We start from the raw sequence: 11,118 nt of genomic DNA, 5'->3' as shown, positions 1-11,118 counted from the left end.
CAGAGCAGGCTGTGACATCCCAGAGGGGCTGTGTGACATCCCAGAGGGGCTGTGTGACATCCCAGCAGGGCTGTGTCAGGTCACTGGGTTGGTCACTCGGCCCCAGCTCCCCCTCACAGTTTCTCCAAACGAGTCCAATGCTCTCCATGCCCAGCGGGGTCCCTGTCCCCCAGGATCCCCCCGGCCCACCTGGAGCCACAGCCTCCACCAAAGGATGTTCCACAGGATCCACCCCAGAGCTTGACATGGGGACAAGGGGCCAGGGCTGTGTGACCAGGACATCAAGGACGGGGATTATCCAGGTCTCTGTGGCCTAGGTTTGGGTTGCTCAGGGCAGGAAAGATGTCTGGCAGCTGGAGCAGGGTCTGGGAAGGGCCTCCAAGGTGGGGCTGGAGCCCCTGGGCTGTGAGCAGAGGCTGAGGGAGCTGGGCTTGTCCAGCCCAGAGCAGGGAAGGCTGAGGGGCTCCTCATCCCAGCCTGGCAGTGCCAGCGAGGAGGGGATGGAGAACACAGAGCCAGGCTCTTCCCTGGGGGCCTGGTGGGAGACAAAAGCCAATGGGTGGAAGGGGAAAGAGGGGAGATCAGCCAGGACAGGAGGAGATGAAATGAGTCAGGCTGGTTTCAGCATTTCCTCAACACCAAGAGCAGCCTGACCTCCCTTCTCCATCCACCACTGACAGCTTTGCAAATCAGGAATTGTTGGAGCTGTTTTGCACCCACTCCAGGATGAGCATCCTGATACAAGGACCTAATTGTGTTTATATCTATAACAGAGTCATGTTTGTCAAAAATGACTTTTAGTATGGAAATCCCTTGTGGATGGTGGACTCATCAGATGCTGCTGGGACGTTGCACTTAGCTCAGGGAAGAGCGAGATTGTTATTAAATTGTGTCCTGTTCAACCATGGTCTGTTGGCCATGAAGAGAAACTTTCTGTGCCTCTGAGTCTCAGCAGTTCCTGACCCCCAAAGGACACAAACCTGATGAGTTGTGGTTCCTGCTCCAGTGGTAGCACTTGCACCTCCCTCCATAGCCAGAGCAGAGCTCCCTTGTCCCAGAGAGTCCCTGGCAATGCAGGGATGAAGGAAACAGGACAGGCTGTGGGGATCAGAGGCAGGGCAGAGCAACGGAGAAGAATGACTTTTGCATTGGATGGACCTGTGCCTTCCCTTGCCTTTGCTGGCTGACAAGAAATGAACATCCCTCTGTGTCTCGGGCAGCTCCTTCTGCAAGGAAAGCAGGTGGGAGTTGGAGCCAAGGAGCTGAAAGCTGCAGGTGAAGCCTGGGCTGGAGGGAGCTGAGATTTGCACAAGGCTGCTCTGAGTGCCAGGGCATGGATGGGGGAAATGGTGGGGTGGGCGTAGGGACAGAGTCTGATTGATTGCCAGCCATGAAGGGTCTTGATTTTCATATCCATTCAAACTGCATGAGGAGGTACTTGGATTCAGCGTCAATTGGAGACTACACATATCAAATTTATGATCAGAAAAAAAAACCCGAAACAGGACCTAAAAAATCTTTGCTCACTTTCTTTTTAAATAGAACATATTCAGTTTGAATACACTACTGCAATCTGTCTAAGTAACCACAAATTATTTGAAAATTAAAATCAAATGATTCCCAGAGGCTTGGCTTGTTCAGGTGTTCTGAATGTTAATGAGCCCTGGGACACTGAATTCCTGCACTGAAGAGCTGAAGGCTGAACAAGCCTCTGGAGCAGTGAAATTCAGCAGCAGCCTCCAAGTTGCTGAGGATGTCAGCAGCCCCCAGTGAGGCCATCCCTGCCCAGAGACCGTGGGGGAATGGGCAGACAAGGAGAGCGTCCCTGGGGCTGGGGCAGCACAACTCAGAGGCACCAGCGGCTCCAGCTGGGCAATGGAGTGTGGAATGTGGCTGGGAAAGCCCTGCCTGGGCTGGGCCAAGCAGGACACACAAGCCCTGACCCCCATCCACTAAAAAACACTCTCAACGAGACAATTAAAAGGAATTAGAATTGTTTGTGTACACTGAGTTGGATGCACTGGAGAAATATCAGCAAGAGATTCTCAGGAGCTCTAAACAACAAAAGAGGAACTTTACTGACAACTTTAGAATATCAGAGAAACTTTGGCCAAAGGTTTAATACAACATTCAATTAACAAGAAACACTTCTAATAACATTAACTTTGCTCATTCAATTTCCCAAACTCTAAGCCTGTTCCATTTTAGGTTACTCAAATTTTGCAAGAAGAGGGAATAAGAGGAAGACAAATAAGATTTAGAGAAGCACACACACACCTTGTAACTCCTGGATACCAGCATTGTTCAGATGGAAATTCCAAGAGGATGCAGGGTCAAGATGTGTGCTTGCCTTGTGGTCAGCCTTCAATCCCCCTTGGTCTCCCTGGGCCCTTCCCCCAGGTGGGGCTTGGGCTCATTTGGTCCCTCAGGAGCTGGGCTGGGGCTGCAGAGGTGGCTGTGGAGCATTGCCTGTGCTGTGCCAGGGACTGGCAGCCACTGCTGGGCTGGGATAGAGGCTCTGGGGGGATTGGGGTTCCAGGGCAGGGCAGGGCTGGGGTTCCAGGGCAGGGCAAGGCTGGACCTGTCCCTTCCTCCCCCACACATGAAATGTTTCCAGCCAGCAGTCTCCTCCAGTCTGTCACAACAGGGAATGTTGGAGGTGAAATCCCAATTCTGGCCATTGGCGCCCGGCGAAGAAGGATAGTTCGTTTCCATAGGAAGGAAAGCCCAGAGCCCCAGAATTAGAAAGGCAGGTGAGAGCCCCAGTAGGCCAAGGCAAGCCAGACTTGTCAGGAATGGCAGATCTGGGAGCAGTCTTTGTATTTAGGGAATTTAGGAGGTGGAAGCCCAATCTTGGCCATGGGCACATGCAGAAGCAACACAGTTCTTTTCCATAGGAAGGAAAGCACGGAGCCTTCCCCAGTGTTTTGTGGACAGATGGGAGGTGACCCTCATGAAACCATTGCCAGCCAGACTTGTCCTGGCAATATTCCTATTGGAACAATCCCTGCAAATAAGGATATTTGGAGGTCAAGTCACAATTCTGGCAATGGGTGCCTGTAGACAAAGGAGAGTTCTTTTCCATAGGAAGGAAATCATGGAGCCCCAGTGCTTCAGCAGCAGAAGAGAAGAGACCCTCAACATGCCAAGGTCAGTTGGACCACCCAGGTGGCTCCTGGGAGGCCAAAGCTGCGGGGCCTGTTCTGTGTTCCCTTGGTTTTGTGGGACCCCACTGTGTCACATTGGTGCCTTGGATCTATGAGGCCCCACAGTGCCATAAGAGTGACTTGTTTCCATGGGGTCCAGTAGTGTCAAATGGCTCCTTGATAACAAGACCCTCAGTGTCACAATGGACCCTTGGTTCAATGGGGTCTCACAGTTTCACAGTGGCCCCTAGGTTCCATAAGGCCCTGCAGTGTCACAATGGTTCCAATGATTCCATGAGGCCCCACAGTGTCACAATGGCCTCCGTTGTTCCCCAGCCCCCACAATGTCACGGGACTCCTCTGTTCCATGAGCCCTGCAATGTCAAAATGGACCTTGGACCCTGGGGGTTTGCAGTGTCACAATGGCCTGCTTTGGCTCCACAGTGTCACAATGGACCAATGATGACTGGAGGCCCCTCTGTGTCACCCTGGAGCTTTGGTTCCATGCATCCCTGCAGTGTCACAAAGGCCTCTGGGTTTCACCAGGCCCCACAGTATCACAATGGTCCTCTTGGTTCTGTGGGGACCCCCAGGGTCACAATGGTCTCAGTGGTTCCATGAGGCCTCACAGTGTCACAATGCTTTCCTTTTTGCATAGGGCCTCACAGTGTCACAATGATTCTATGAGTCTCCATGATTCTATGAATCCCCTCAGTGTCACAATGTCCCCTTGGTTCTATGAGGCTGTGAAGTGGCTTAATGGTCTCTCCATTAGGTTCCCTGCAGCCTTGCAATGTCACAATGGACCGTGGCTCCATGGGGTCTCACAGGTCACAACGGCCCCTTAGAGTCTCATGACACCCCAAAGTGTCACAATGGCATTACAGTTCCATGAGGCCCCATGGTGTCACAATGGACCCTTGGTTTGATGGGGCCTCTCAGTGTCACAATGATCCCTACATTCCATGAAGCCTCACAGCGTCAGTATGGTCCCTTTTGTTCAATGAGGCCCAGCAATGTCACAGTGCTCTCCATGATTCCATGAGGCCCCACAGTGTCACAATGGTCCCTTGGTTCCATGGGCCCTGTGCTGCTGCATTCCCCCCTCCCCTTCTCAGGCCGCCCTGCCAGCTGAGAAATGCTCCTTGGGGCTCGGCCTTGGCCAACAGCCCCTGGGCTCAGCTCCTCTGCAGCTCACCACAAACACTGTCTGCTCCAGGCACTGCTGCTGCCCAACCAGCTCCTGCTTTCTGTAGGAGCAGCCCTGGGAACTGGTTTTGTTCCCTCAGTGGCACAACATCCCTGTTCTCACCCTGCCAAAGAAAGCTGTTGGTGCCAAGTGCGGCCAGGATGAACCATTGCTGGGACTGAAGCCCCTCTCTTGGGGCCCTGCAAACAGCGCTCCAAAAGGAGCCCTTGGAGCTCTCCTGGGCCAGCGACTCCCTCTGAGTGGGGCCTCTCCCAGCCGGGAACTCTCCCGTTTGCTGCACTCGGGGATCCCCAACAACGACGGAGCCTGGGCCGATCCCCCACTCCTCCAGGCTCAACCCTTCACCCGCTGGGGAGATGCCAAAGGATCCACAGGGAGCATTTCCTGCCCTGAGGGGAATTTCTGCCAGGTGCCTTGCACTGACTCTTTGTGTCTGTGTGCACACAGGAGTGCCTGTGCTGGGGAAATGTGGCAGAAATGTTGCTCTCTGAGGGGCTTGAGTGCCTTGGATAGCTGAGTCAGTCAGGCCTGTAAGGTTTAATCACAAGGTCTAAGAGTTGTTCTTTTGCTAAGTTGTTTAATATAAGTTATAAGCGGAGTTGATTACTGTTAAATGTTATTCCTTTGTTAAATTGCAAAGTCATAGGTTTTAAGTTCGCTTAAATACAGTTAAGTGCTGTTCTTTTGCTAAATTGTGAAGTTGAAGGTATCAGTCAAGGTTAAGGTAGAAGTTAAGTCCTGTTAAGTTTGAGCTCTGTTAAGCTTGTGGCCTGTATTCCTTTTATCCTTGCCCTCACTCTCCTTGTGTCACACACACACACAGGGACAGTTCTTGGCTCATTTCTGGTTCGATTGCTTGGATTTTGCTTGGTTTTGTTGTTGCTTTGTTTCCTTGGTGTGCCTGAAGTGTCCAGTCAGGAGCAGAGTGACTCTTGCCAAGGAACTTTGTGGGGCTGTTGCTTAATATTAAATCTGGTTTCTGCTAATCCCTTGCTGGGGATTTTTTCAGCGCACTCAAGGCCTCGTTGGTACCAGGGTGAAGGAGCCCTGGCCCAGGCTCTGGCCCTGGGGGACACGGGGACGCTGCCGGGGGGTCCCTGTCCCCCTGTGCCACCCCCAGGGCCCCGGCCCCCCGTCCCCATGTCAGGCTCTGGGGTCGATCTCGTGGAACATCCTCTGGGGGAGGCTGCGGCGCCGGGGGCGGGGGGACCTGGGGGGACAGGGGACCCCGCTGTGCACGAGCAGGGTTGGACTGCTCTGGGGGGAACTGTGAGGGGGGCCGGGGCAGAGTGACCTCTCCAGTGACCTCACACAGCCCCCGTGATGTCACACAGCCCCTGTGATGCCACACAGCCCCCTGGGATGCCACACAGCCCCCTGTGATGTCACACAGCCTCCTGTGATGTCACACAGTCCCTTTGCGATGTCACACAGCTCCCTGTGACATCACAGAGCCAACTCTATGATGTCACACTGTGATGTAATACACCTGTTCTGTGATGTCACAGAAGATGCTGAGATGTCAAAAAGTCACTATGTCATGTCACTGTCTGTTCTGTGAGGTCACAGCCTGCTCTGTGATGTTACACAGCCACCCTGTGATGTCACAACCCCCTCTCTGATGCCACAGAGCCACATTCTCTGATGGCAGAGTCTGCTCTATGGCCTCACATCCTACTCTTGGATGTCACAGCCAGCTCTGTGATGTCACAACCCCCTCAGTGATGTCACAGAACCCTCAAGAATTCAGTTACATTGAAACACTGAAGTTTCTTGTACTTTGAAGAGATCCCTGTCGGGGACACACCTGAGAAAGCATCCCCAGGTTCCAGGTAGAGCAGAACACTGGTGGCAGTGATGACAGGTGGGGACAAGCAAGGCAAAGGTGTCTCTGGTGCTGAGCAAACCTGCGCCTCTGTCCCTGCAGGCTGTGGGCATCCCCCGGCTGCCCCACCTGGCTGGGCCCTTCCTTTGCTGACAGCTCTGCCTCCTGCCTGCCCCTGCCTGCCCACACAAAGCCTTGGGCTGCTCCAGGCTCCTGCTGGGGGATGTGCTGCACCACAGCCCTGCCCTGGCAGGGAAATTCCTTTCTTGTCATGTCCAGTCTGGCCTTCCCCAGCTGCCCTTTCCATTAATTCTTTCTTTCTCTCGCTGTTCCCTACTATGTCAAAAGGATCCACCCTCTCTGAAACTACCCTTCAATACCTCCCAGGGCTCTCCTCTGATGTCCTCAGTCTCCACTCCACTGAGCACAGAGTTCCTGTGTCCCTATAGAGTGGTCAAGCACTTGAGGCCAAGAGCACCTGGACAAGAGGGACAGTTCTTTTCTATAAGAAGGAAAAGAACCCCAGGGTTTGAAGGCAGATGAGAAGCAGTCACCAGAGGCCAAGGCAGCCAGACCCGTCTGTCCTTGCAGCTTTTGTCTGAAAACAACGCTTGGATATATGGGGAGTTTTGGGGGGGGGAATTCCATTTCAGCCACGGGTTCCTGGACTGGAATGACAGTTCTCCATACAAAGGAAAGGGTGGAGCCCCAGTGTTTCAAAGGCTGATTAGAGGCAGCCCCAAGGAGGCCAAGGCCAGCCAGATCTGCTGTCAGGGAAGAATCCTTGGATAGACAGAATTTGGGAGGCCAAACCCCACTTTTGTCTATGGGCATCTGGACGAGAAGGACAGTTCTTTTCCATAAGAAAGGGAAGTACGGTGTTGCAGACATCGTTTTATGAAAATCCTTTCATTAGGATTTTTTCCTGCTGAGAAGCTGAGAGGCTTCAGCAACAAAATGTAAACAATGGTTATCTGCTGCTGTGGAATGCAACAGGTGCATCTGTGATTAGCCCATCTTGGGTGTTTACAATTAATGGCCAACCACAGCCCAGTTAGCTTGGACTCTCTGTCCGAGAGACAAACCATTATTATTCATTCTTTTCTATTCTTAGCTTAGCTAGCCTTCTGAGATGAAACTTTCCTTCTATGCTTTTTAGTATAGTTTTATTGTAATGTAGATCATAAAATAATAAATCAAGCCTTCTGAACATGGAGTCAACATTCTCATCTCTTCCCTCACCTGAAAACCCCTGTGAACACCATCACAGTACGGAGCCCCAGTTCTTCAAAGGCAGATGAAAGCTGGCCCTCAGGAAGCCAAGGGAACCTGGACAGTCCTGGCAGCTTTTGTCTGGGAGCTATCCTTGGATATAAAGAATTTTGGAGGCAGATTCTCAGGTTTGGCCATGGATGCCTGGACATAAAAGATGTTTTTTTTTAATGGGAAGAAAAGCACAGGCCCCTGGTGTTTTGAAGGCAGATGAGAGTTGGCCCCCAAGAAGGTGAGGCCAAGGCCAGCTAGAGTTTTCTGTCCTGGCAGGTTTCATACAGGAATAGTCTTTGGATATAATCAGATCTGGACGAGGAATCCCAATTTTGGCCATGAACCCCTGGAGGAGAAGGACAGTTCATTCCCACAGGAAGGAAAGCACACAAATCCAGGGTTTCAGGGGCTGATAAGAAGTGACTCTCAAGATGCCAAGGTCATCTGGACCAGTCAGGCAGTCCCCAGGAAGCCCATCCAGCCAGACCTGTTCCATGTTCTTGGATCCTTGGGGCCCTGCAGCATCACAATGACCCCTTGGTTCCATGAGGCTCTGTAGGATCACAACAGATCTTTGTTTCCATGAGGCCCAGTGATATAACAATGGTCTCCTTGGCTCCACAGTGGCACAATGGCCCCTTGATTCCATGAGGCCTTGCAGTGTCAAAATGGTTTCCTTGTTTCCATGGGACTGAGAATGCCACAATGGCCCCTTGGTTCCATGAGGATGCAGAGTCTCAAAACGGCCCCTTGGTTCTATTGGGTTCCTCAGGGTCACAATGGCCCCTTGCTTCCACCAGGCCTGGATGTGTCACAATGGCCCCTTGCTTCCATGAGACCTTGCAGTGTCACAGTGATTGCCTTGGTTCTATGAGACCCTGTGGTGGCACAGTGGCCCCTTGGTTCCAGTGGGTCCTGAAGTGTCATAATGGTCTCCATGGTTCAATGAGGCCCCAGAATGTCACACTGGACTTTGGTTCCATGCGTACTCACAATGTCAGAAGGGTCTCCTTGGTTCCTTGAGGCCCTGCAGAGCCCCTTGATTCAATGAAGCCTCAAAGTGTCACAGTGGCCTCCAGGATTCCATGATGCCCTGCAATATCACAATGGACCTTTGGTTCCATGTGTTCCAGCACTGTTCCATGAATCCTTAGTTCCATGGGGCCCTGTAGTGTCACAATGGACTCCTTGGTGCCACACAGTGCCACACAGTGCCACAACTGCCCCTTGGCCTGCCAAGACTCCATAGTGTTGCAATGTTTCCTTGCTTCCAAGAGGCCTTCTAATGTCACAATGGCCCCTTGTTTCAATGAGGCCTTTGGTGTCACATTAATCTCCATGATCCCATAAGGCCTTGCAGTGTCACAACAGACCATTGCTTTCACTGTGCCCCACAGTTTTACTGTGGTCCCCTTGGCTCCACAAGGCTCAAAGTGTAAAAATGGCCTGCATGGTTCCATGAGGCCCTGATGGGTCATAATGGACCTTTGGTTCCCTGATATCCCAGAGTGTCACAATGGTATCCTTGGCTCCATTGGACCTTCATCCCATGAAGACCGACAGTGTTCACAGTAGTCCCCTTGGTTCCCTGAGGCCCTGCCATGCTGTAATGGCCCCTTGGTTCCAGTGGGTCCCAAAGTGTCAGAACAGACTCCATTGTTCCATGAGGCCCCACAAAGTCACTGTGCTCCCCTTGGTTCCACAGGGCCCCACAGTGTGACAATGGACTCTTGGTTCCATGAGGTTCCTCAGTCCCAATGGTCTCCTTGGATCTGCAGTGTCACAGTGGCCCCTTGGCTTCATGTGGCCACACTGTGTCACAATGGCTCATGGTTCCATAAGGCCTTGCTGTGTCACAATGGATTTCTGGTTCCATGAGCTTTCACACAGCCCACAGCAGTCTCCTTGGTTCTGCAGTGTCACCATAGTCCCTTTGTTCCATGAGGTTCCATAGAAGAACATGGTCACCTTGGTTCTGTGAGGTTCTGCAGTGTCACAATGGACCCATGGTTCCACCAGGCCTTGCTGTGTCACAATGGCCCCTTGGTTCCAAGAGGTTTCTCAGAGTCACAATGGTCTCCTTGGAGCTGCAGTATCACAATGGACCATTGGTTCAATGTGGCCCTGATGGAGCAAAATGGATTTTGGTTCCATGGGGTTCTGCAGACTCAGAAAGGACCCTTTGTGCCCTGACTTTGCTCAGTGTCACAGCTGACGCCTTGTTCTAGGAGGCCCCGCCACCACCAAATATCCAAAATATCAAAATAAGACTCCTTAACACTAATTTCCTATTTAAGAGGATATAATTTATTCGGGTCTGAGGTCTAGTGAGGGATAACTCGTAACCTGATGTGGACATAATTCTACCAGCATCACTAACTGCATATTACAATTTACCCATTACCATAAACCCCACCTCAAGTTCCCGGATTCAGTCCTTCGATTTTCTGTCACTGGATTCTTGAGCCAAATATCTTCTTCTTGTCTTCCAACCATCCTTGGTGAGAAAGCAGCACCTGAATGCCTTATTCCCATACTAAAAGTTCACAGGCACAGTAAAAATTGAATGAACCCTTTTGGTATCAAGGCCTAGGCTTTGTGTGGGCAAGCAGAGGCAGGCAGGAGGCAGAGCTGTCAGCAAAGGAAGGGCCCAGCCAGGTGGGGCAGCCGGGGGATGCCCACAGCCTGCAGGGACAGAGGCACAGGGCAGGGACACCACAGGACAGCCTGGGCTGCACAGGGCACAGGGATGGGCAGCAGCTGCAAGACAGCCCTGCCAGAGCCAACTTGGGCAGCACTTTGGCCATGGCAGACACAAAGAGCACCAAAGCCCCAGAGGGTCATTACAGGCCTTGTGCTGTGTCTGTGCTGCTGAGCTGGGCCGGGCTCCTGGCCCAGAGGCAGCTCCTGGCAAGGGCAGCAGAGCTGCAGAGAGACAGCTCTGGCCAGGAGCAGCTCCTGTGCACAGCCCAGCAGGGCTGGGGCACTGCCAGGGCCCCTCAGGGACACCAGCAGGCCACAGACAGAGCTCCCAGGGGCTCAGCACTGGCAGGGCCTCTGGCATGTCCCAGAGGGGGCTGTGTCACAGCAGCACCTCTGGGGCTGTGTCATGGAGGCACAGAGCAGCTGTGATGTCATCAAGGGGCAGTGTGACAGCACAGAGTGGGCTGTGTGAGGTCACAGATTGGGCTCTGACATCACAGAGTTCCTTGTGTGAGGTCATTGAGCAGCTACAGGATCATAGAGGGAACTGTGTAACATCACAGAGCAGGCTGTGACACCATGGCATGGCTGTGTGACATCATAGAGGGGGCTGAGAGCCCAAAGTGTGTGCTGTGACATTACAGAGTGGCAGTATGACATCACGGAGAGGGTTTTGTGGCATCACTGAGGGGGTTGTGACATCACAGAGCTGGCTGTGACATCATAGAGCAGGGAGTGAGGCCATAGAGCAGATCCTGCCGTCATAGAGAGTGGCTCGGTGACATCAGAGAGTGTGTTGTGACAACACTGGGTGGCTGTGTAACATCATGGAGCAGGCTGTGACATCACAGAACAGACTGACATCACAGGGTGACTTTCTGAGATCACAGAGACTTCTGAGCCATCACATTGCAGCTGCATTACATTCCAGGGTGACATCACAGAGATGGCTCTGTGACACCAGAGGG

Source organism: Agelaius phoeniceus (genome assembly GCF_051311805.1).
Source record: "Agelaius phoeniceus isolate bAgePho1 chromosome W unlocalized genomic scaffold, bAgePho1.hap1 SUPER_W_unloc_1, whole genome shotgun sequence".
NCBI classification, from domain to species: domain Eukaryota; kingdom Metazoa; phylum Chordata; class Aves; order Passeriformes; family Icteridae; genus Agelaius; species Agelaius phoeniceus.
This window is presented reverse-complemented; position numbering follows the sequence as displayed.